A 27,427-nucleotide genomic window follows, 5' to 3' on the forward strand; every position below is an offset into this window, starting at 1 on the left:
AAGTTTAAAAGATTAAGACAGTTTTGAAATAAAGGTATGTAAAATACAAAAATGTCTAACATATTTTCTTCTCTTGTTTTTGCAATAAGAAGATAACCCTTAAATTTGGCGCATAAACTCTTCGTTTTTTATAATGAAGTACTTGAAATAATAAGTAAAATTATAAATATAAGTACTGCTGGTTGTTTCCTTTATCTTATTTATACTAACGTGACTGTCGCCACAAGAGCCATTACCATCACCAATATTTTTGGCAACATTTATATAAAAGTTATTAAAAACATTACTAATCTCTACTTGATCAGTGATAAGACAATCATTTTACTAAGTACAATATTCTTTTGACAAGTGGTACCCTTATTTGTAAGAAAAGGTTTTATTGTCTTCCAAAAATCAGTTTGCTTGCAATCACCAGAGCATCTGTCTAAGAAATAGTTTTTAATGGAATTTTTCTTTATTCTAGTAACAAGATTTCTCATTTGTCTATAATTTTCCCAGTTACTTGCATTTTTATTCCTAATATATTTATTAAATAACATTTTCTTTCTATAGACAGCTTTTCTTAAAGTAGCATTCATAAAAGGAGCAGGCTGTAACGGTTTCTTTCTTTTCTTAAAGTGGCATTATGCGCATCTAATACTCCATATAGTGTTATTGGGTGAGTGGTCTATAAAAGCAATTTTCGATTGCTGTGCATTTAGATGTGTTAAATTAACGATAATGCCGCATTAGTATTCGGAGTTGATGCTTTAAAAATAAAGAAATTGGACGGATAAAATAATAGATATTTTTTCAATCTTCTGCGCAATGATCTCCCTTACCTGAAAATGGAAATTTCTGAAGTAGAAGGGAAGCAACCCCTGCTTGCAGTTTGTCGTTTTTTAAAAAGACTGCCCCACTCAAAATAAGAAAAGTCATATTCGGAAACTTATTATTTTGTACTGGTAACAGGAAGAGTTTGGTATGTTGGGTTAAAAGCTATAATTTCCTCCATCCTTTTTACATGCACATGTATTTAACCTTGGTATTTACTTGAAACATGCATAATTATAATTACACTTTAATTGGTGCATGTTTATCGAAACATTCTACCACAATTTCTGAAAAATTTTCAGATACTGAATGTATGTCCTCATCTTTTTTAATAAAAGATAGGTCTAAACGTCTAAAATCATTTAAAAACTCTACTTCATTATTTTTTAATTTATGGTCATAAATGCGGCCACTACAGTGTTAACAAGCTTTCCCTTTGATTTGACCCGGGGACCTAGATTTTAACCCCAGATAATCCAATATTAATCTCGTCCAATACGTTATTGAGGGTAACATTCTGACCAAGTTTCATTAAGATTGGGCCAAAATTGTGACCTCTAGAGTGTTAACAAGCTTTTCCTTTAATTTGACCTGGTGACCTTGTTTTGACCCCATCTAATTCAGATTTAAATTTGACTTATAGGTCATCAAGATTAACATTCTGACCAAGTTTCATTACGATATGGTCATAAATGAGGCCTCTAGAGTGTTTACTAGCTTTTCCTTTGATTTGACCTGGTGACCTAGCTTTTTTACCCTACATAACTCAGAATCAAATTAGAACTTGAAATCATCAAGATTAATACTCTGACCAAGTTTCATGAAGATATAGTCATAAATGTGACTTCTACAGTGTTAACAAGCTTTTCCTTTGGTTTAACCTGGTGACCTTGTTTTTGACCCCAGATGACCCAATATCAAACTCCTCTAAGATTTCATTAAGGGTAACAGTCTGACAAAGCTTCATTAAGATTTGATCAAAATTGTAACCTCTAGAGTGTTGACAAGCTTTTCATTTGATTTGACCTGGTGACCTAGTTTTTGACTCCACCTGATTTATATATCATCAAGCTTAACATTCTGACCAAGTTTCATTAATATATGGTCATAAATGTGACCTCTAGAGTGTTTACTAGCTTTTCCTTTGATTTAACATGGTGACCTAGTTTTTAAACCCAGATGACCCAATATCAAACTCCTCTAAGACTTCATTAAGGGTAACATTCTGACAAAGCTTCATTAAGATTTGATCAAAATTGTAACCTCTAGAGTGTTGAAAAGCTTTTCATTTGATTTGACCTGGTGACCTAGTTTTTGACTCCACCTGATTCAGATTTAAACTTAACTTATAAATCACCAAGTTTCATTAAGATAAGGTCAAAATTGTGACCTCTGGAGTGTTAACAGTCAAATTGTTGACGACGAACGGACGGACGACGACAGACACAGGGCGATCACAAAAGCTCACCTTGAGCACTTCGTGCTCAGGTGAGCTAAAAAGGTAAATTGATTTCTACGTTGTAACCCGCAGAGGTGGGTAATGTTGTCATAATTAGAGCCGAAGCTTGTCAAATTTTATTTCGTTGACTCTTCCATACCGATGTTAATGGTTGGTGTTTGATATTTTCGCTTGATAGCGTATCAGTAATAGCTTGGTGAATCTCTTGAGAAGAATGATAGTCAGTACTAATTTTATGAAATTATCTTTGATTTAATAAACCATTCATTTGCACAGCTAGAGGTCAAAATCGTCCGGTGAGTATATCGAACCTCTGATGAACGAGTATGGCATATATATCAAATATATTTAAACTTAAAATATCATACTTACTTTGGTACTGTTATGAACATTCTACAATCACTTGGAAGTGTGGTTGTCGTTAAGGAACTGAAATGTATATAAATGTAAGACAACCATAAAATTACACCTTAAGTATCACAATCGAAACAATCATATCGGAACAGATATGATGAATAATTGTGAATGTATCATAAAATATACAAGTTGCAGTATAGAAGGTTTGCCCTAAAAAATGATGCGTTTTTATTTTGCTTCATTGAGTCTATGTAACATTCAGTAAGGACGTAACATCAGAGCTTAGAGTTAACTAACAGACTGTATAAACATCGTGAAGTGACGAGATTGCATATAGATAATCAAACGAATTTTAGAACATTTGACAAATACAAATGATGACAAAATAAAACAAACCTAACCAAACAATTTACAGATTCCTTTGACAAAACCGGTGCATCTTTTTTGTCTTTTTCAGTCGGCATTCCGTAAGTAAAGTATAGAATCATTTTACATGCATTATACAAAGAAACATAAAGAAAGATTTCATAACTTGTATAAACAAAAAATTAGATCTATAGAGTTGTAAACGTGTATGTTATTAACTTTGTTTCGTAAAATACACGCGAGTTTGGAAAAGCAATTATTTACGCGAAACAATGAGTACCTATGTCTCGACACAAAGCTAATATTTGATTGATTACATACACTCAAGGACATTGAAACCGCCCCTTCAATGCAATTGAAAAATTTGACATAATGAAAGAATATTTTCGTATTTACCTAATTCTATGCAGCATATACTAATAAAAATATATAATGTATATAACGAATAAGGGTATTTAAATGGTAATTTGTCTGTGCTAAACGAAGCAAGATATCGCTCATGGAGATACGGTTGTTGTGCCAGATAAGAATCTCGAAGATCCGTTAAAATCGTGACATCGCTAATGAAAAGAACAAATGACCAGTTTGTCCAATGATAAAAAGAGTATGAAATATATATCGATATCTGAAGCTCTTTAACCTAAGTTAAAGAACGAATGTATTCAAAACTAGTATGATTGTTTCTGTTACAAAAAATTTACAATCACTTGGTGATGCCATGGTGTTAGTCAGTCCCAAACTAAATGTATATAAATGCGAGATGTAATCTTAAAATACGTGTTGAAATAATCATTGCTAATGCACATTCTTCTTACTCCAAAACAATTAAAATGTCTGTTATCATCAATGAAAGAATTCGTTAAAACAGAATTTGGTAAAAGAATATTTGCATGATAATATCGCTAAATATGGCTAATTTTCTTTGTTACAAGAAATCTGACAACAACCGCTCATATAATTTGGGTTTTGATACATGTAAGATTTATGCTGATATGCTGAGATCCGTACAAGTCATGACACCGTTGAACAAACTTACAAAGGCTTCATATTATAAAGGTTTCAGCGAATTTTACTTAAATTTGCAAAACGCTTTCTTTCGTCAGGTCGACGTAATTATAAACATGCACGTGTTGAATTCTAACAAGCGTTACTATATATCAGTCGGCCCGTTAAGTTTAGTGACCACCCAGTTCCAAAACAATTGAAATAAATGCAAATGCACACTATGGATTATTTTGAATGAATCGAATTGCAACTGCAGCTCTCAGTGAACTAGTGATAATGGTCACGCTTTGTTTTGGGTTTGAAGCATATGGGAAAATTAGACCCATCAATTTTTCACACGAGTGAAAATATTTTATATAGCGCAAAGAAGGAGCCCTTTACTTTATTTAAATTCATGGAAAAAGTATTATAGGTATTTCAGCTTTGCAAACGATGTGATAATATTCAATGCATTGTCTTTCTTATGAATATTTCATTTTTAAAATGAATTTAAAAGAAATTATTAGATATTCAGATTGAAAATTTGACTTGTTCGACATGCAGTGCTAGATTTTCGAAACGTCGAGCTCGCTCGCAAATAAAATTAATGCAAGATCGAAATTCAGCTGTTCAACAGATAGTTTCACACATTCAATACCTGTTTTAAATTCGATTGCATTGGAAATTCGAGCAGGCTTGAAATATAATACCGGGAATAATTTATTTAGATTTTTAAAATCTTGAATTTCGATATATCCGATCTTGCACGATTTTTAATCTTTGAATCTTGAGCAGATCGCACTTTCAGTATTATACTGAAATTCAGCTTTTCAAAATTTGAAGTACGATTTTCGAGATGGCTCGACACTAATTGCTTGCTCGATATTTGACTTTTTCATTTCAATATCAATCTTGGAACAGGCTGTTTATTCAATACGAGATCGAAATTTGGCTTTTAGAATATTATAAATTTCGATCATTGAGCAGGCCCGAAATTAAAAGCTATTTTGAAATTTGACGTTTTTCGATTTTCAGGTGTAGCTTAGGATCAAAATTCGATAAGGTATGAAATTGAATTTCGATCTTCGAGCTAGTTGGATATCGCTCACGACATAATAATAAATGTGCAGTTATTTGATTACATAAAAAGAACGACTTAAAATCTTTATTTCATAATCATGAACATCAAAGAAAGTATCATAAAAGCGAGTTTCCATTTGATTGTAAGAAAGTAGAAATTACTTTTGGAAAGTCATTGTTTGGGTTTATAATAATGTGTTTCTTGAGAATACCGTTATAAATGGTATTCTGATTAAACCACCAACTACCATTTAGGTTTCTAGTTTCTAATCTATCTTTGCAATCACTGTAAATTAGACTTAACAATATTCCTTCATCCATATGATCAAAAGTATTAATGTAACAGTACATTGGCGAAGAAGGGTTAGACATCGGCCTGAAATACGGAGTAGGCCGAAAACTAGCGAACAGTCTCGACAGCGGATTTACCTGGCCAAACGTATTATCGGTTTTTGTGGTGATTTTCACTATGGGTCTAATTTTCCCGTATGTAACAGCCAAACTCCCCACATGATTCAGAGGTGGACGACTAATGATTTCAGACACAATGTCGTTTACCAAATAGTCACGGAGAACATCCGCCCAGTCCGAGAATCGAACTCACTACCCCCGTAGACCGACGCTCTTACCTACTGAGCTATAAGCGGGCGGGTGTAATGGTCGCGCTTTAAAAAAATGTATTAGAACAGATATAATGAATATATGCATAAAAGTTGCAGAATGAAAAATTTGCCCTAAACGGGTGATGCGTTTTAATTTGCTCGAGTGTATATATAACATTTAGTATGGACGTAGCATCAGATCTTAGAGCTAACTAAAATAACGTATAACCATCGTAAAATGACGAGATTGAATACAGATAATCATACGAATTTTAGATAATGTGACAAGTAAGTTGTATCTCATAAAACACGATGAAGAAACTTATCCCATACAGAAAGTGAAAAATAAGCATGTGTTCATGAAATACATGTTAATTCAAGTTTGAAGCGGTAAAATACAACCAATATCTTATGAATACATATGTGTTTACCCTTAACGGCTTTTTCGTGCCATTTTATTGTCAAATGGCACGAACAAACCACAAGACAGGTGACCATGTGGGTTTAAAGTTTATTATGCAAGGGAAGAAATTGTCAAAATGTAATGCACACTAGCTGCTGAATTTGTCGACCTTGAGTACTTATTTGTTCATTTTTTATAAGCATACTTTGGTAGCTTTATTAAAAGTTACTTATTATATAATAAGAACATATACATGGAGATTGTTCTTTTTTTGCATCAGTGAAATACAATAATTCTTGTTTCCTTATTTTTTTTTTTTGGTAAGAGTCATTTCTTTGTATTCCACACAGGAGTTGTCGAGCACTTTGTTTCTTATACATCTAGTTACAAAATGCATTTAAAAAATCTTGATCATGATCTCTATGACTAACATTACATTTTTGGTAAGTTTATTCATTTCTTATCCTTAAATGTTAATTGCGTTCGTGATAAAAATACAGGGATGACTGCTGAAATACAAATTATCGCAAAAAGTGCAAATTTTATTACTGCAAGATACACACTTCAGAAATGACATACTTATTAGCCGATTTGATCTTACTTAAGAATTGAATGGTATTTTTCTGCGGTTCATCGATGTATGAATTGTCAGAAAGTTTACACTTATGTGTACACTTCCTAATAGTTCATACATCGATGAACCTCAGAAAAATACCATTCAATTCTTATAATTACAACTATATAAACGTGTACCATTTGTTTCCTATTTGAAAAAAATCCAACCTTTTCAGAAATGAAAAAGTAGTCCGTAAAATTATGAATATGAATTAGATCTAATGAATACGTGATGGCTTTATTGAGAAATGAATGTTGGTCACGTGTGCTGAAGCAGCCAACCAGAAACACGCAAATCTATAAATTGAGTAATAGTTGTAATTATAAGAATTTAAAGACTGGGCTTTGTTCCATTCATTCGTTACTTCTATGAGCAGAGGTTGTTCTATTTTAATCAGTAAATTAGTGAGCCATGAACAGTTAGTAATAATTTAAAACTATTTTGTCAATGTAAACAGACGCTATATACTTATTAAATTTTTTCATAGACAATGACACATATAAAATTCTAAACATTTATGCAAACAATGACAAAAGCTATGCGAAATAATTTCTTTAATAATCTAACTAATTACTGAGTGAAAATGCAAAAGGATATATCATTACAGATGGGGATATGAACGATACATTGCAACTCTCTAATAGATCTAACAAAAACGAAAATTCTAAATCCAAACCGGAAAAAAGGGCTGGGGAATTTCGTTAAATCAAACATTCTAAAGGATGCATGGAAACTTTTTGATATTAATAAAACACAGTATAATTGGAGAAGACGAAACGGCTCTGAAAAAGTAGAATTGATTATTGGTTGATTGAAGAAAATGTAATGCTTCTGATTTGAGGTGCATATATATATCATATATATATTGTCAGTTTGTCCGCCCGTTTGACGGTTATGATAGAGCATGATAAATGGGAAATTTATAATATAAAACATACCCAATTGTGTGAGGAGTTTCAGATTTTTCTGACGAATTCAGTGAATCTTTTTTGTCTTTTTCAGTCGGCATTCTGTAAGTAAAGTATAGAGTCATTTTACAAGAATTATAACATTAAAGATAAAGAAACTTGTCCAATATATCAAGGGAAAACCCATGTAGACCTGTAAACTTATATGTTAGAAGTTTTCAGGGAGATTTTGGAAGCGAAATCGGGTACGCGAAACAATGAGTACCTATCGGTGCATCATTTTTGTCTTTTTGTAAGTAAAGTATAGAGTCGTGTTAAAAGTATTTTACAGATAAAGATAAAGAAACATGTCATAACTTGCAAAAAAGAAAAAAAAAACATATTAAAGAGCTGAAAACGTACATGTTATTTGCTTTGTTTCGTAAAATATGGGAGAGTTTGGAAGTGCAATTGGGTACACGAAACAATGAGTAACTATTTCTCGACACAAAGCTTGTAGACTTTTCCTATTTTCTTAATGCATATATTTATCAAGAAATATGTATGATGTATATAATAAACAAGAGCTCCGCCAAGCAGGGCAATATACGCCCGAAGAGTTATATCAGAGGATGGGAGCAAAATGTAATAAACTTGACTGTTGAAGCCCAACAGTAGGGACCAAAAAAGGAAGAAATTCAAAAGAAAATTCTAAGTCCACAAAAAATCCTAACCAAGCACAGATCTGTTATTATACACCACACAATAGGAGGTACCATACATGCTGTACCACAGAAAAAGTGGTTTCCGTTTCTCCATACGGCCAATAATAAAAAAAACTTGAAACATGCATAATTATAATTCCACTTTAATTGGTGCATGTTTATCGAAACATTCTACCACAATTCTGAAAAATTTTCAGATGCTGAATGTATGTCCTCATCTTTTTTAATAAAAGATAGGTCTAAACGTCTAAAATCATTTAAAAACTCTACTTCATTATTTTTTAATTTATGGTCATAAATGCGGCCACTACAGTGTTAACAAGCTTTCCCTTTGATTTGACCCGGGGACCTAGTTTTTAACCCAAGATAACCCAATATTAAACTCGTCCAATACTTTATTGAGGGTAACATTCTGACCAAGTTTCATTAAGATTGTGCCAAAATTGTGACCTCTAGAGTGTTAACAAGCTTTTCCTTTAATTTGACCTGGTGACCTTGTTTTTGACCCCACCTAATTCAGATTTAAACTTGACTTATAGATCATCAAGATTAACATTCTGACCAAGTTTCATTACGATATGGTCATAAATGAGGCCTCTAGAGTGTTTACTAGCTTTTCCTTTGATTTGACCTGGTGACCTAGTTTTTAACCCTACATAACCCAGAATCAAATTAGAACTTGAAATCATCAAGATTAATACTCTGAACAAGTTTCATGAAGATATAGTCATAAATGTGACTTCTACAGTGTTAACAAGCTTTTCCTTTGATTTAACCTGGTGACCTTGTTTTTGACCTCAGATGACCCAATATCAAACTCCTCTAAGATTTCATTAAGGGTAACATTCTGACAAAGCTTCATTAAGATTTGATCAAAATTGTAACCTCTAGAGTGTTAACAAGCTTTTCATTTGATTTGACCTGGTGACCTAGTTTTTGACTCCACCTGATTCAGATTTAAACTTAACTTATAAATCATCAAGATTAACATTCTGACCAAGTTTCATTAATATATGGTCATAAATGTGACCTCTAGAGTGTTTACTAGCTTTTCCTTTGATTTAACATGGTGACCTAGTTTTTAAACCCAGATGACCCAATATCAAACTCGTCCAAGATTTTATTGGGGGTAACATTCTGACCAAGTTTCATTAAGATAAGGTCAAAATTGTGACCTCTGGAGTGTTAACAGTCAAATTGTTGACGACGAACGGACGGACGGACGGACGACGACAGACACAGGGCGATCACAAAAGCTCACCTTGAGCACTTCGTGCTCAGGTGAGCTAAAAAGGTAAATTGATTTCTACGTTGTAACCCGCAGAGGTGGGTAATGTTGTCATAATTAGAGCCGAAGCTTGTCAAATTTTATTTCGTTGACTCTTCCATACCGATGTTAATGGTTGGTGTTTGATATTTTCGCTTGATAGCGTATCAGTAATAGCTTGGTGAATCTCTTGAGAAGAATGATAGTCAGTACTAATTTTATGAAATTATCTTTGATTTAATAAACCATTCATTTGCACAGCTAGAGGTCAAAATCGTCCGGTGAGTATATCGAACCTCTGATGAACGAGTATGGCATATATATCAAATATATTTAAACTTAAAATATCATACTTACCTTGGTACTGTTATGAACATTCTACAATCACTTGGAAGTGTGGTTGTCGTTAAGGAACTGAAATGTATATAAATGTAAGACAACCATAAAATTACACCTTAAGTATCACAATCGAAACAATCATATCGGAACAGATATGATGAATAATTGTGAATGTATCATAAAATATACAAGTTGCAGTATAGAAGGTTTGCCCTAAAAAATGATGCGTTTTTATTTTGCTTCATTGAGTCTATGTAACATTCAGTAAGGACGTAACATCAGAGCTTAGAGTTAACTAACAGACTGTATAAACATCGTGAAGTGACGAGATTGCATATAGATAATCAAACGAATTTTAGAACATTTGACAAATACAAATGATGACAAAATAAAACAAACCTAACCAAACAATTTGCAGATTCCTTTGACAAAACCGGTGCATCTTTTTTGTCTTTTTCAGTCGGCATTCCGTAAGTAAAGTATAGAATCATTTTACATGCATTATACAAAGAAACATAAAGAAAGATTTCATAACTTGTATAAACAAAAAATTAGATCTATAGAGTTGTAAACGTGTATGTTATTAACTTTGTTTCGTAAAATACACGCGAGTTTGGAAAAGCAATTATTTACGCGAAACAATGAGTACCTATGTCTCGACACAAAGCTAATATTTGATTGATTACATACACTCAAGGACATTGAAACCGCCCCTTCAATGCAATTGAAAAATTTGACATAATGAAAGAATATTTTCGTATTTACCTAATTCTATGCAGCATATACTAATAAAAATATATAATGTATATAACGAATAAGGGTATTTAAATGGTAATTTGTCTGTGCTAAACGAAGCAAGATATCGCTCATGGAGATACGGTTGTTGTGCCAGATAAGAATCTCGAAGATCCGTTAAAATCGTGACATCGCTAATGAAAAGAACAAATGACCAGTTTGTCCAATGATAAAAAGAGTATGAAATATATATCGATATCTGAAGCTCTTTAACCTAAGTTAAAGAACGAATGTATTCAAAACTAATATGTTTGCTTCTGTTACAAAAAATTTACAATCACTTGGTGATGCCATGGTGTTAGTCAGTCCCAAACTAAATGTATATAAATGTGAGATGTAATCTTAAAATACGTGTTGAAATAATCATTGCTAATGCACATTCTTCTTACTCCAAAACAATTAAAATGTCTGTTATCATCAATGAAAAAAATCGTTAAAACAGAATTTGGTAAAAGAATATTTGCATGATAATATCGCTAAATATGGCTAATTTTCTTTGTTACAAGAAATCTGACAACAACCGCTCATATAATTTGGGTTTTGATACATGTAAGATGTATGCTGATATGCTGAGATTCGTACAAGTCATGACACCGTTGAACAAACTTACAAAGGCTTCATATTATAAAGGTTTCAGCGAATTTTACTTAAATTTGCAAAACGCTTTCTTTCGTCAGGTCGACGTAATTACAAACATGCACGTGTTGAATTCTCACAAGCGTTACTATATATCAGTCGGCCCGTTAAGTTTAGTGACCACCCAGTTCCAAAACAATTGAAATAAATGCAAATGCACACTATGGATTATTTTGAATGAATCGAATTGCAACTGCAGCTCTCAGTGAACAAGTGATAATGGTCACGCTTTGTTTTGGGTTTAACGCCGTTTTTCAACAGTATTTCAGTCATGTAACGGCGGGCAGTTAACCTAACCAGTGTTCCTGGATTCTGTACCAGTACAAACCTGTTCTCTGCAAGCATATGGGAAAATTAGACCCATCGATTTTTCACACGAGTGAAAATATTTTATATAGCGCAAAGAAGGAGCCCTTTACTTTATTTAAATTCATGGAAAAAGTCTTATAGGTATTTCAGCTTTGCAAACGATGTGATAATATTCAATGCATTTTCTTTCTTATGAATATTTCATTTTTAAAATGAATTTAAAAGAAATTATTAGATATTCAGATTGAAAATTTGACTTGTTCGACATGCAGTGCTAGATTTTCGAAACGTCGAGCTCGCTCGCAAATAAAATTAATGCAAGATCGAAATCCAGCTGTTCAACAGATAGTTTCACACATTCAATACCTGTTTTAAATTCGATTGCTTTGGAAATTCGAGCAGGCTTGAAATATAATACCGGGAATAATTTATTTAGATTTTTAAAATCTTGAATTTCGATATATCCGATCTTGCACGATTTTTAATTTTTGAATCTTGAGCAGATCGCACTTTCAGTATTATACTGAAATTCAGCTTTTCAAAATTTGAAGTACGATTTTCGAGATGGCTCGACACTAATTGCTTGCTCGATATTTGACTTTTTCATTTCAATATCAATCTTGGAACAGGCTGTTCATTCAATACGAGATCGAAATTTGGCTTTTAGAATATTATAAATTTCGATCATTGAGCAGGCCCGAAATTAAAAGCTATTTTGAAATTTGACGTTTTTCGATTTTCAGGTGTAGCTTAGGATCAAAATTCGATAAGGTATGAAATTGAATTTCGATCTTCGAGCTAGTTGGATATCGCTCACGACATAATAATAAATGTGCAGTTATTTGATTACATAAAAAGAACGACTTAAAATCTTTATTTCATAATCATGAACATCAAAGAAAGTATCATAAAAGCGAGTTTCCATTTGATTGTAAGAAAGTAGAAATTACTTATGGAAAGTCATTGTTTGGGTTTATAATAATGTGTTTCTTGAGAATACCGTTATAAATGGTATTCTGATTAAACCACCAACTACCATTTAGGTTTCTATTTTCTAATCTATCTTTGCAATCACTGTAAATTAGACTTAACAATATTCCTTAATCCATATGATCAAAAGTATTAATGTAACAGTACATTGGCGAAGAAGGGTTAGACATCGGCCTGAAATACGGAGTAGGCCGAAAACTAGCGAACAGTCTCGACAGCGGATTTACCTGGCCAAACGTATTATCGGCTTTTGTGGTGATTTTCACTATGGGTCTAATTTTCCCGTATGTAACAGCCAAACTCCCCACATGATTCAGAGGTGGACGACTAATGATTTCAGACACAATGTCGTTTATCAAATAGTCACGGAGAACATCCGCCCAGTCCGAGAATCGAACTCACTACCCCCGTAGACCGACGCTCTTACCTACTGAGCTATAAGCGGGCGGGTGTAATGGTCGCGCTTTAAAAAATTGTATTAGAACAGATATAATGAATATATGCATAAAAGTTGCAGAATGAAAAGTTTGCCCTAAACGGGTAATGCGTTTTAATTTGCTCGAGTGTATATATAACATTTAGTATGGACGTAGCATCAGATCTTAGAGCTAACTAAAATAACGTATAACCATCGTAAAATGACGAGATTGAATACAGATAATCATACGAATTTTAGATAATGTGACAAGTAAGTTGTATCTCATAAAACACGATGAAGAAACTTATCCCATACATAAAGGGAAAAATAAGCATGTGTTCATGAAATACAAAATGTAATTCAAGTTTGAAGCAGTAAAATACAACCAATATCTTATGAATACATATGTGTTTACCCTTAACGGCTTTTTCATGCCGTTTTATTGTCAAGTGGCACGAACAAACCACAAGACATGACCATGTGGGTTTAAAGTCTATTATGCAAGGGAAGAAATTGTCAAAATGTAATGCACACTAGCTGCTGAATTTTGTCGACCTTGAGTACTTATTTGTTCATTTTTTATAAGCATACTTTGGTCGCTTTATTAAAAGTTACTTATTATATAATAAGAACATATACATGGAGATTGTTCTTTTTTTTGCATCAGTGAAATACAATAATTCTTGTTTCCTTATGTTTTTTTGGTAAGAGTCATTTCTTTGTATTCCACACAGGAGTTGTCGAGCACTTTGTTTCTTATACATCTAGTTACAAAATGCATTTAAAAAATCTTGATCATGATCTCTATGATTAACATTACATTATTGGTAAGTTTATTCATTTCTTATCCTTAAATGTTAAAGGCGTTCGTATTAAAAATGCAGGGATGACTGCTGAAATACAAATTATCGCAAAAAGTGCAAATTTTATTACTGCAAGATACACACTTCAGAAATGACATAGCCAATTTGATCTTACTTAAGAATTGAATGGTATTTTTCTGCGGTTCATCAATGTATGAATTGTCAGAAAGTTTACAGTTATGTGTACACTTCCTAATAGTTCATACATCGATGAACCTCAGAAAAATACCATTCAATTCTTATAATTACAACTATATAAACGTGTACCATTTGTTTCCTATTCAAAAAAAATCCAACCTTATCAGAAACGAAAAAGTAGTCCGTAAAATTATGAATATGAATTAGATCTAATGAATACGTGATGGCTTTATTGAGAAATGAATGTTGGTCACGTGTGCTGAAGCAGCCAGCCAGAAACACGCAAATCTATAAATTGAGTAATAGTTGTAATTATAAGAATTTAAAGACTGGGCTTTGTTCCATTCATTCGTTACTTCTATGAGCAGAGGTTGTTCTATTTTAATCAGTAAATCAGTGAGCCATGAACAGTTAGTAATAATTTAAAACTATTTTGTCAATGTAAACAGACGCTATATACTTATTAATATTTTCATAGACAATGACACATATACACTTCTAAACATTTATGCAAACAATGACAAAAGCTATGCGAAATAATTTCTTTAATAATCTAACTAATTACTGAGTGAAAATGCAAAAGGATATATCATTACAGATGGGGATATGAACGATACATTGCAACTCTCTAATAGATCTAACAAAAACGAAAATTCTAAATCCAAACCGGAAAAACCGGACTGGCGAATTTCGTTAAATCAACATTCTAAAGGATGCATGGAAACTTTTTGATATTAATAAAACACAGTATAATTGGAGAAGACGAACCGGCTCTGAAAAAGTAGAATTGATTATTGGCTGATTGAAGAAAATGTAATGTGAGGAAGCCATCCAGCTGGCTTACGGAAGGTCGGTGGTTCTACCCAGGTGCCCGCTCGTGATGAAATAATGCACGAATGGGCACCTGGGGTCTTCCTCCACCATTAAAGCTGGAAGGTCGCCATATGACCTATCATGTGTCGGTGCGACGTTAAATCCAAAAAAAAAAAAAGAAAATGTAATGCTTCTGATTTGAGGTGCATATATATATTATATATATATTGTCAGTTTGTCCGCCCGTTTGACGGTTATGAGAGAGCACGATAAATGGGAAATTTATAATATAAAACATACCCAGTTGTGTGAGTTTCAGACTTTTCTGACAAATTCAGTGAGTCTTTTTTGTCTTTTTCAGTCGGCATTCTGTAAGTAAAGTATAGGGTCATTTTACAAGAATTATAACATTAAAGATAAAGAAACTTGTCTAATATATCAAGGGAAAACCCATGTAGACCTGTAAACTTATATGTTAGAAGATTTCAGGGAGAGTTTGAAAGCGAAATTGCGTACGCGAAACAATGAGTACCTATCGGTGCATCATTTTTGTCTTTTTCAGTCGGCATTTTGTAAGTAAAGTATAGAGTCGTGTTACAAGTATTTTACAGATAAAGATAAAGAAACATGTCATAAACGCAAAAAAGAAAAAAAGACCATATTAAAGAGTTGAAAACGTACATGTTATTTGCTTTGTTTCGTAAAATTATGGTAGAGTTTGGAAGTGCAAATGGGTAGCGAAACAATGAGTAACTATTTCTCGACACAAAGCTTGTAGATTTTTCCTATTTTCTTAATGCACATATTTATCAAGAAATATGTATGATATATATAAACAAGAGCTCCGCCAAGCGGGGCAATATACGCCCGAAGAGGTATATCAGAGGATGGGAGCAAAATGTAATAAACTTGACTGTTGAAGCCCAAAGGACAGGAACCACAAAGGGAAGAAATTCAAAAGAAAATTCTAAGTCCAGAAAAAATCCTTACCAAGTACAGATATGTCATTATACACAAAAAAAGGAGGTACCATTCATGCTGTACCACAGAAAAAGTGGTTTCCGTTTCTCCATACAGCCAATAATAAAAAAAGTGACAAAATCTATTTATAATTACATAAAAGAATTAAATATTGTAAGTGAACAAAAAAGGGATCTGCCAAATTAAAACATGAACACCGAAATGCAGAGAAATATACACACGGAACAAAGTCACATGACATTTGACCCCTAATAGTGACCTTGACCTTAAAGCAAGCTATCCGAAACACGCGCTCTACACGTCATCTTGATGTGGTGTACATTTGTGCCAAGTTTCTTTGAAAGTTTCCTTCAAGCAGTTCAAGAGTTACAGAGCGGACACGAAACAAACTCATATGACCTTTGACCCCCGAGTGTGACCTTTACTTTCGAAAGGATGGAACGTAAAGTTATTCAAAACCAGTTCATAACTTGTATAAATGAGCTTCTGTGTTTTGTGATTCAGTCAAAAACAGTTCATTTTGCATTTTACGCCTGATATGGATTTCCTCAAGAGCGTATATCCCATATCATGTCACCAACAAGCAGTGTAACTAATAATACTTGAATACATGTTAAAAGAATGAAATATTTGCCATAGATGAGTTGTTTGTAAAGTTTTCATCTGTATCAAACATACATGTATCAATGTCAAATACAAGCTAGATATTTTTTCTTTAGTTTAAGTAGAATTACAAACATCACAGCGAATGGTTGTTAACGATACAATATGCATTGAAATGATGTCACGGATGACGTCATGCATCAGACTTCCGATGTGTACATCAATATGAAAAATGATTCAACATCTAATCCTATTCTAGAAACATGTGTATTGAAAAATCCCGTTATATGAACAGTGTGCATAATAAAGTTTTAAAATGATTACTTTTCGTCTGCCAAACATGAAGAACCCAACTTATCATTTCATTACGCTTTGCATTTTGCAAAATAAAAGAAATGTTGGAAGGATTATGCATATATAATGCCATTATACTTACACACCTGTAATCAATAATACCTGTAATCTGACAATAAATTATTCTATTAAGGACTATGTGACAGAAGACTATAGCAGACCGAGAAAGTACGTTAATATTCTTAACAATAACAAATATGATATTTGAATACAAAAGAAGGCAGTGACGGCCGGTAACACTTTAAACATATAAATTTTAAAGTCTGATACCAAATCTGCAACAATGTCCAAAGTCGAGCCTGTTATCTGTTCAAGCACCGCTTCATTGATATACATATTTCTGCCAACATGAATGGGGTTGCTGAATGCGTAATAAAGTTACATCCTTACAAGATCATACATGTCGCTTAACCCTACAAAGTGACCTTGAAATAATAATATACGACATATAAAACTGAATAGGTGACCTTTAAAACCTAGGTAGGAGAGATGGTCTAGTGGATAATGTGTCGGCTGCTCAATCCAGGGGTTGTGGGTTCGAGCCCCACTGGGGTCTCGACCATGACCTCTCATATGGCATCAGTATTGGATTTTCCAGGAAGCGGACTTAAGAGTGGTTTTAAGCAGCTTGAAGCTTTCATTAAAATCGAGCTAAAACAAATTAGTATATTGAACTAAAACCTAAGTAACGTATATTTGATTATAAGATACCCTCGGGTTCTGTATTTATTTTGAATGATGTCAAAAATATTCAGAATGCGTACATACTGTAACCAAGTCTACTGTTAATTATCAATTAGCTATCTTTTGAAGCAGAAGCCAGAAAAACTATTAAATCTATGCTATCTTTACAGTGATGCTGAAGGAGGCACCGTTGTTTTACTGTAGTTTGTCGACATCCTATAATTGAGAATAGTAACAGGGTTACGTCCAACAAAAATATAACGGTCATGTGTGCATGTTCAGTAAACATAGTTTATTTTAATTAAAAACGTACAAATGCAATGGTTGGAGATTTTCAATGTTGCTAATTCTTCAAGGTGGAAAATTGAGTGGTGACTGTTACGTATGTTATACTTTAACGTATCCTTATCAAATAAAGGTCAACATTATACATGTAAGCTTACTTTGACATCTAAAATAGAAGAAAACTATTGGTATCCAAAATCTTTTTAAATAAAATACAAATAGACTTGATTTATTGAGAAACAGCATGTGATTTATATGTATTACATTTGCATGTACGTTGTCTATAACCTAAACTGATTGCAATATTTTATATTTTCTCATGCAAACATATAAAATTGTAAATCTTAAAACACTTATTTGATGATGTCTTATCAAAAAATACAGTAATTTTGATAACTTTACGAGTTATTTAAAATGGCAAAATTGTTGCTCGGGTGGGTGGGGTATTTTAACCCAGGTATATTTGGGTAGAAATCGTCAAAACTGAACCTTTAATTGATTTAGAACAGCTACATAAGCAAAACTCTAATATCTGAAGGTCAGTATAGAAACAATCAATTAAGCATTCGTGTGTACCCAACAATACTTTCAATGAGAGAGAATTCCGCATTTTTCATACACCATGTTTACTAAAATGAGTATAGTTTTCATTTGACATACGGTAGAAAGCGACAGCCGGTCTTAAACAATCTCGGAATGAATGTATTAATGGCTGAAGTGGATGAACCTTTGCCTAATTTCTGGGTTACGAAATCGAAAAACTAGAGGACTTACAGAAACTGGCCCACATACCATAGCTCCAAGGTCAAGGAAACACTTAGAAGTCAAAGGTTAACAGGTGTCCGGTTCATGACTCTGCCATTCATCAAGGGATTTTAAAATTACTTAATAAAGTTGTTCCTCGTAATAAGACGACGTGTCACGCGCAAGATTCAGACCCCCTAGCTCTAAGGTCAAGGTCACACTTAGAGGTTAAAGGTTAATATGGTCTGTTTATTGTCCGGTCCATAACTCTGCCATCGATGAAGGGATTTTAAAATCACTTGGCATAAATGTTCCCTATAACGAGATGACATGACATGTTAATCATATTAAGATGCGTCGCGCTTATGACGCGGGTCTCTCCGTTCAATGTCAAGGTCATAAAATGATTCGTACCTACACTATTCTGGCATATATTGCGCAGACAACTAGCATTCTTGGGTACGCTTCGCTGGCATTTGTCACTAATAGTGACAGCTCTTGTAAATGTTTGAAATTATAGTTGATCTCAGAGGTCAAATACTTAGTAATTTTTTGTTTAAAACAATTTTGTTAATATATTTTCAATCCTTCACATAAAATAACAAATAAAGGATTAAGTAGAAAGTATGGAACGCCGCAGCTGTCTTATGTCGGGACATTTCATGTTATCATGTCAGATCGTGATTTTAACTCGTCAAAATTGTGTCTTATTATGTTTAACAGTTCTGTTATTATGTAAAATTGAGGTGTTAACTTGCCGGAACAGTGTTTTATTATATTAAGAAGCCATGTTATCTTGACAGTGTGTGGTGTTAACTTGTCAAAACAGCGTCTTGTTGAAAAGCTATGTAATCATGTCAAGTTGTGATATTAACTTGTTCAAATAGTGTTATCTAGCCATGTTAACATGTCTAAGTATGATCTTGTTTGCAGAGGGTGTTGTTATGTTAAAAAGCTATGATATCTTGTTAAAATATCGTGTGATTTTGTCTACCGAGCCTGCTATTATGTTAGAAAGCTATGTTATCTTGTCAAAGGGTTGTGTAAACATGTCAATAAGTGTCTTATTATGTTAAAATGTTATGTTATCATGTCAAAGTGCGATGTTAGCATGTCAAAATGTGGTGTTATCTTGTCGAAACACTGCTTTATAATGTTAAGTGCTATGTTATGTCAAAGTACCGCGTGATCTTGTCTACAGAGCTAAAAGCTATGTTATCTTATCAAGGTGTGGTGTTTGTCAGGATACGAGTTATATGACCTATGTGTGTGCTTACGCCTTTCGTATCTTGAACAATGAAATGGGTCTAATCGCTAAGGTGACTAAGTCTTAGACTAACTGACAAACGATGTAGAATGTCCTTTGTAAAAACGTATAGCTGGAGAGACCAAATATCTCATATATAAATTTTTCATCTGTCTACCTTGCCTAAATGATTCGTGTACAAATGATTTGTAAATGATTTCAGTTAGGAGCTAAATAATTTCAGGGATCAGGAAAATCACTAAATGTTTCAAACTAACAATCTTCAATTAATGATAACCAGCCAGCTCAAACTCCTATAAGCTGGAGATACTATACTTGACTGGTCTTTTTGTTGAAGTTCCCGTCAGACGATGTCTTTGAATTAATATATGATTCCTATCGCATAGATGCTCAGCCTATGTCCTCTTAATTGAAGTTGCAACTCTATATGTTTGCCCTGACTCCTGGATGCTCAGCGACTATATGCTATCACATGTAGCATTTAACTATCATATAGATAACTCCAATGTCTTGGCTGTACTTTGCCTATAATGCTGAACCTCGTCTATATGCTGGAACTCTCCTACTATACGCTGGCCCTATAGCTCGAAACCTTGTTGAAATTCTGCAACTCTTCCTTAGTCTATGAACTTCAAACGTCTTCTTTTTAATAATTTATCCGCCCTGAAATTGTAGTTGCAATACCTTCCTCATCAAGGTACTGGGATAAATTATTAGTTGAATCCTCGATGTGTCTACATCAATCGCTGGATATAGAATGAATTCTCTGTTATCCATCTACCTATTTATACTGGGCAGAAGTGAGCTTTGATTTGTGCTATTTATAGAACTTGTTTCTGATTGGTCCAAATTAGTACAAAATATCTTATAACGGGTACTTGCTTTAACAAATAATTGATTCCTTTTAACTATTGTATATAATATAATGTGTAATTCTGGGATCCAGCTAACACTGTAATTAACCCAAATCGTCCATAAATGACCCAGATCCTATTATTTACAGGGATTCAACTCTAATAATAGCAATGATAGCATTAAAAGAAAGTCAAGCTCTGTCTGTGCTTATGTGTTACGTTACCCGTATATCAAATATGTAAATTATTCTGACAACAGCCCGCTTCCCAAGAAAATAGAGATTTTCAGTAACCCAAGGAATAATTTGTATGGAAAATCTCTTTTTGTTTTTTTACTATTTCTCGATGTTTACAAAATATGTACCACTGTCAACAATAATACACTGAGTTATCCTGCCGTAATTATTATCAAATACAATGTATCAAACATCCAAATAGTTCAACATAAAGTCCGATATATCAGAATGTTCATCTCCTACCTATCACCATGAATGTTCTTCATTTACTTTTTTCACCGAAAGAGTACTTGTCATCTTTTCTGTTGACATAATAATTTTTATCACAGAAACCTCCATTTACATGATAACTCCTGTCGGACCTAGGTATAAATCCGTAACCTAGATCATCTCATCTGTCTCCATTACTTCTTATGCCCGGATCATTTTGAGCCACGGTCTTTATAACCTCTGTCATCTCTGTCAATATCTCTATCTATACCCTTTTTGTTATGACAACGAGGTCATCTTTCATGTACTTAATAGAGGACTTCTCATTGTTTGGATTCCATCTTCTGTCATTACAATTGGGTAACTCTGGTCTGACATCAGATTGTCTCCAGTTTCCTTCCGTCTTTTCTGGATGTCTATAGTGATGCGACCTATCTCTACCGTTATTGCTTCTGATGCCAAGTTAGCCTTAACTTTTTGGCATACAAAAATGCAAAATCTTATTACTTCATTTGATATACCAGGCCAGTGAAAACTTGATCGTATTTCATCATCTGTCTCTTTAGCTGATTAGTGTTCCCTAACTTCGCCGGATGAAGACTGTGATTCATCTCGTGTTTTCCAGTTTATTACTGGCCTATCTGAAACACCTTTTATATTTCCGAGTATTAAATCGCATATCATGTTCGGCACAACCATTGCCTTAATTTCATCTATAAGATATGGTGTATCAATCTGTATCTTTGCTGCAGGGACTGTCCTTCAATCGCAACCATAAGATACCTCTAATCCAACATTAGATTTTGTGATACGAGATCTTTCCTAACAGCTGCCAACTCACAACATGTATCTCTCCAAACCTGAACTTCTTTATCACCTATATATCCTTTCTTCAACACCAAGTTCCTTTCACCGGATGTTGAATCAATAGTAATCAAATTGATTTTCCATCTGCAAACATAAGCCGTTCATCTTCTATGTTGTCTTTTAACCGTTCATCATCTAATGATACTGCTATAACTGAGGCTGAAACTTTCCTGTCATCATACGGACTGTCTTTCTGCGCTTGGCCTTCCTTTCTCCAGTCTTTGGGTCTAGAATCTTGCATTCCATGCCTATTTCTCTGCCATTCGTCATAGGATACCCTACTAACTAGAGCAGCACCGCTTATTTTCCTCTTGGTTAGGTCTCTACATTCTCGTGCTATATGACCGTTCTTATTAAATATGGAACATTTGGGCTTTTTAAAAGCTGGCCTTTCTCTTTGTGTAGGCTGAGACACTGGCTAAACCTCGGTCGAAGCTTTTGACTCTTTGTTGCTTTGCAAATTTCTTCTGTTCATCCGGTTAGAAGTGATAGTCTCACCGTGAGCTTTAATATATCGTTCTGCCAACTATGTAATCTCAACTTCCAACTTTGCAACTCTTTCCTTCAAGAACAAAGCAAGGTCTGTGGAACAAGTTTGGATGGCCTGTTTTCTGATGATATAAAGGTCTTTAAATGTTTCAAACGTATTGTCAACATCTGCCATTTCAGCCCATCGACTGAAACACCTGTCCAGCCTTGCCATGCACTGAAAAAAGAACAGTTTCACCTCGCTCTGTCTTGTATTCAATTTAAAACCTTCCCCTGTTAAGTGATAACGCTTCAGAACTGCTCTCTTAAATGCATGATAGTCATTGGCTTGATCTAGAGGCATGCTTGTATATACGTCAGGGCCTTTTCCTGTCAGTAATATGCTTAGGCTCACAGCCCATGTCTCCTCTTTGCTGGCTTTTTGCAAACCGCTCAAACCTTCGAGGTATGCATCCATATCATCTTAACTTTCATCGAATTTCGGGAGTCTCAGGCGCAGTGTCTTACTGTTATAGTGCTCAACACCTTTATCATCTCCCAAAGCTCTGGCCTCAGCTTTTATTTTAAGCATCTCCAACTCCTGTGCTTTCAAAGCTCGTTCTTCCCTTAAATGTTCAATTTCAAACAAGCTTTTCTTCTCGGCCTGTTGTTCCTCATAATCCCGTAACTTCTCGGCCTGTTGTTCTTCATAATTCTGGAACTAAAATACTAGTATATGTAACTCAGGCTAGTCTTAGTCACAGCGCCTTCTGGTACACCAACAGAACATTAAAACCACTAGTCTCTGTACCTCCTTCGATATAGATCCTTGACGAGGCACCTAAATTGTCAGGATACGTGTTATATGACCCAGGTAAAGCGTACAGCTAGTGAGACCAAATATTTCATACATAAAGTTTTCCTCTGGCTACCTTGCCTAAATGATTCGCGTACCAATGATTTGTAAATGATTTCAATTAGGAGTTAAATAATTTCAGGGATCGGGCAAATCACTAAATATCTTCAATTAATGATAGTCATATCAAACTCCTATAGGCTGGAGAAACTATACTTGATTGGTCTTTTTGTTGAAGTTCCCGTCAGACAATGTCTTTGAATCAACAACATACGAGTCCTATCGCATAGATGCTCAGCCTATGTCCTCTTAATTGAAGCTTCATCTCCATATATTTGCCCTAACTCCTGGATGCTCAGCGACTATATGCTATCACATGAAGCATTTAACTATCGTATAGATATAACTCCGATGTCTTGGCTGTACTTTGCCTATAACACTGAACCTTGTCTATATGCTGGAACTCTCCTACAGTCTCAGTAGATTACCAAAACCTATGTTTCTGCTTCAGCTTTCCAATACTCAGCCTATATTTGCTATCGTCTATAGCATTCAACTACCGTTGAGGTGAAACTCCTATACGCTGGCCCTATAGCTTGAAACATTGTTGAAATTCTGCAACTCTTCCTTAGTCTATAAACTTCAAACGTCTTTTTCTTAATGATTTATCCGCCATGGCAGTGTATTTGCAATTACTTCCTCATCAAGGTGCTGGGATAAATTGTAAGTTGAATCCTCGATGTGTCTACATCAATTGCTGGATACAGAATGAATTCTCTGTCATCCATCTACCTATTTATACTGGGCAGAAATGAGTTTTGATTGGTGCTATTTATATATTTAACTTCTTTCTGAATGGTTCAAATTAGTACATTTTATTTAATAAGGGGTACTTGCTTTAACAAATAGTTGGTTCTTTTAAACTATTGTATATAATATAATGTGTGATGCTGGTATCCAGCTAACACTGTAATCAAGCGAACTCGTCCATAAATGACCCAAAATCCTATTATTTACAGCAATTCAACAATAATTATAGAAATGATAGCATGAAAAGACAGTCAAGCACTATCTGTGCTTATGTGTTACGTTATACATGTATCAAATATACAACTTATTCTGACAGTGTTAACTTGTCAGATCTGTGTCTTATTATGTAAATATGTTATGTTATCATATCAAAGGGTGATGTTAGCTTGTCCAGACACTGTTCTGACAAGTTAACACAACACTTTGACAAGATAACATGCTAGTTAACATAATAGGATACTTATCATTTGATCTTCTCTATCTTTTTAAACATAATAATACGCTCTACAGACAAGATCACACTATACTTTGATACATTAACATAGCTTTTTGCAATAATAAGACACTATTAAGTTAACATATAACTTTGACATAATATCATAGCCTTTTAACATAATAAGACACTGTTCTAACTGGTTAACAACACACTTTGAGAAGATAACATGACTAGTTAACATAATAAGACACTGTTTTGACAAGTTAACACCATACTTTGACATGATAACATAGTCTTTAACATAATAGGACACTGTTTTGACAAGTTAAGACCACACTCTGACATGATAACATGAAATTCCCGACATAAGACAGCTGCGGTTGTCCATAAGAAAAATCACTATGTTTGTTTTAAAAGTGCCTCCCTGTTGCTGTCACGTTTTCATTATCATGAGAGTCTAACAAGAAAAAAAAATTATAAACGCAAAATCCATACTGTACTCCACGTGAAAAGAAAACGTAAAAAGTACACACACGCTAGTATTGTACGCGTATACACAACAATTATTTAAAAAAAAACATATATATTATTGACGTCCAGCCTCTAATTCTAACCCCCGAAGAGTTCCTATTTTAGAAGACATTGACAATAGAAATACTTTCCATAGGGTGAATCCCTTCCTTACCTTACAGTAACCACAAGAGTACATTATACAATACAAATATGTTTATGTAAAGAAATCAAAACTCATGGAACCGTTAACTTGTATTCTCAATGACTTTACAGAGCCTAGACTTTTGGGTATGTTTCATATCTAAATTAGGTTTTATATCATATTTATTTATTTTATTGCTTATGTAGAGAAACATTACATACTCAGTGTCAAGAACATTTAGCGGGACCGTCTCTTTGGATTTGAACGTTCCGAGCTCAGAGGCCTCTTTCTGTTCCGATTGACTAATATTAGTTTGGTCCTGTTTTTTACTTCTTTCAGTTTTCCATCTGAAAACAATTAACTTAACCTTTAAGATTTTCCAAGATACCAGATTTATATCTCAAAAATAACGTTATTGTTGCTGTCAGTTCAGTACCTATTTAGACGTCAACGTATCAATCAACTTCGCTCGGTTTGCAATTTGTAATTACATTTACTTACAAGTACGAAACTTGCTGCAAGATGCAGCAAAAGGAAACTCCGCGCAAACAAAGAGTGTACGTAGTACTGATAGAACAGGAGATGATATAATGATACTGGTGTTTTTGTTGTAGACCCTAGGCAAACAGACAGTCTGATGGGTTTTCATGATTGTCGGAGAAAAACACTGACTTTATAGTGTGAGCATGATTTTTATTGTTATGTTTAGTGACCTAATTATTGACTGATCATGACCCATATGCGAAATTGATCTCTAAGTTTCGGTATATGGAATGAAATGCATTGCATTCGCAAGGTTGTGCTTAAATTCAGACTTACGTAGTTGTTCATCCGAAATGACTGAGTTTCAAACATAGCTCAAAGTTTATCAAGACCATTATTCTGATAAATGACTAATCAGGATTGTGGGCTTTATATCAAATTAAATGATGAGGAAGGACTAAGATGTATAATGAATGAAACACACCAAACATCTTTTTATTCCGCTTATGGACGTGAAACTCACAGTTTAAAGGGAAAAAGAAAATTATAACACATGTGTTATATGCTGACAATTACGTCGGTGGTTGTTTTTTCACCTCCTCCTTAGGAGAACAGCTTCTGAATACACAGCAATGAATACTGACTAAACAGTTCACTACCATAAACACCTTGACCTCTATATATCCTGATCAACTAGTACTTTGGAAAGACAAACAGGCAATGTTGTACAATCAGCCTTCTCTCAAGAAAGACCATTGTTCTGATATTGCTAAAGGTAAGGCTGTAAGAAACCTACATTGAGATAATAAAGCTAGGATACTTTAAAATGCATGTCTTATCAAACATTAAACACATAAATACTTAACTTAAAAAATAGCAGTATAAACTAAAAATATAAGACACTGTTTATTCCAGAGATACGTACTGTGTAATAAGTTTGATGTTAATTACCAAAAGACGAATGGACATAACCATGCCTACATTAACATAACAGAGCTTTTTCCCTTTAAGGAATCTCAGTGTGAGCTCTAAACTAATACATAGGAACAACGACATAGTTAAGAAACAACACGATACACAGCAATTCTTAACAACTGCATAATATACAACAACAAATGCTTATACAGAAGAAGTAGTATAAAACTTACTTATATAAAACGCAATAAAATGCGTTTGAAAATAAGCATCAATTAACTGCTACAAAACAGTATTATGAGTTTCGGTCTGACTAAAAGGCCTATATCCCCTGTCATATGAAATAAATACGACAAATAACAATGCTTACAAGATAATAAATCAATATTTGAAATAGAATGAAAAATAAAATTATTACACATGAAAAATGTAACATTCTTTCTGAGGCATTCATCAAACTGAAAACGAAAGGAATTGCCCACGTGATGTCCGACACAAATTGCTTTCTTTTCTGCTCTTTGGTTTCTTTTCTGCTTCTTTTTTCTAGTGAAACTTATTTTTCTCGTTTCTGTTGTTAAATCTGATACCATTATTAGGACCAGATCAGACATTAAAAATAAAAAGTTGAAATTTTGCAAATCGAAAGGAAAAATCGTCATTTACGATATCCACAGCACAATGCACTCACAAAAGCCCATCACTAATACTCCGCACCCATAAGCGCGGAGAATAACAATGGCGTAACTCAGCTGCAAACAAATCCATAACCACATACAACTGAAATATCATTAAGCCATTTTTCATTTCAACACAAATTAACGCATTTCTTGGAAACGACGCAACATGCGTGTTAAGTGAA

Source organism: Mercenaria mercenaria, chromosome 5, assembly GCF_021730395.1.
Source record: "Mercenaria mercenaria strain notata chromosome 5, MADL_Memer_1, whole genome shotgun sequence".
Classification (NCBI taxonomy): Eukaryota; Metazoa; Mollusca; class Bivalvia; order Venerida; family Veneridae; genus Mercenaria; species Mercenaria mercenaria.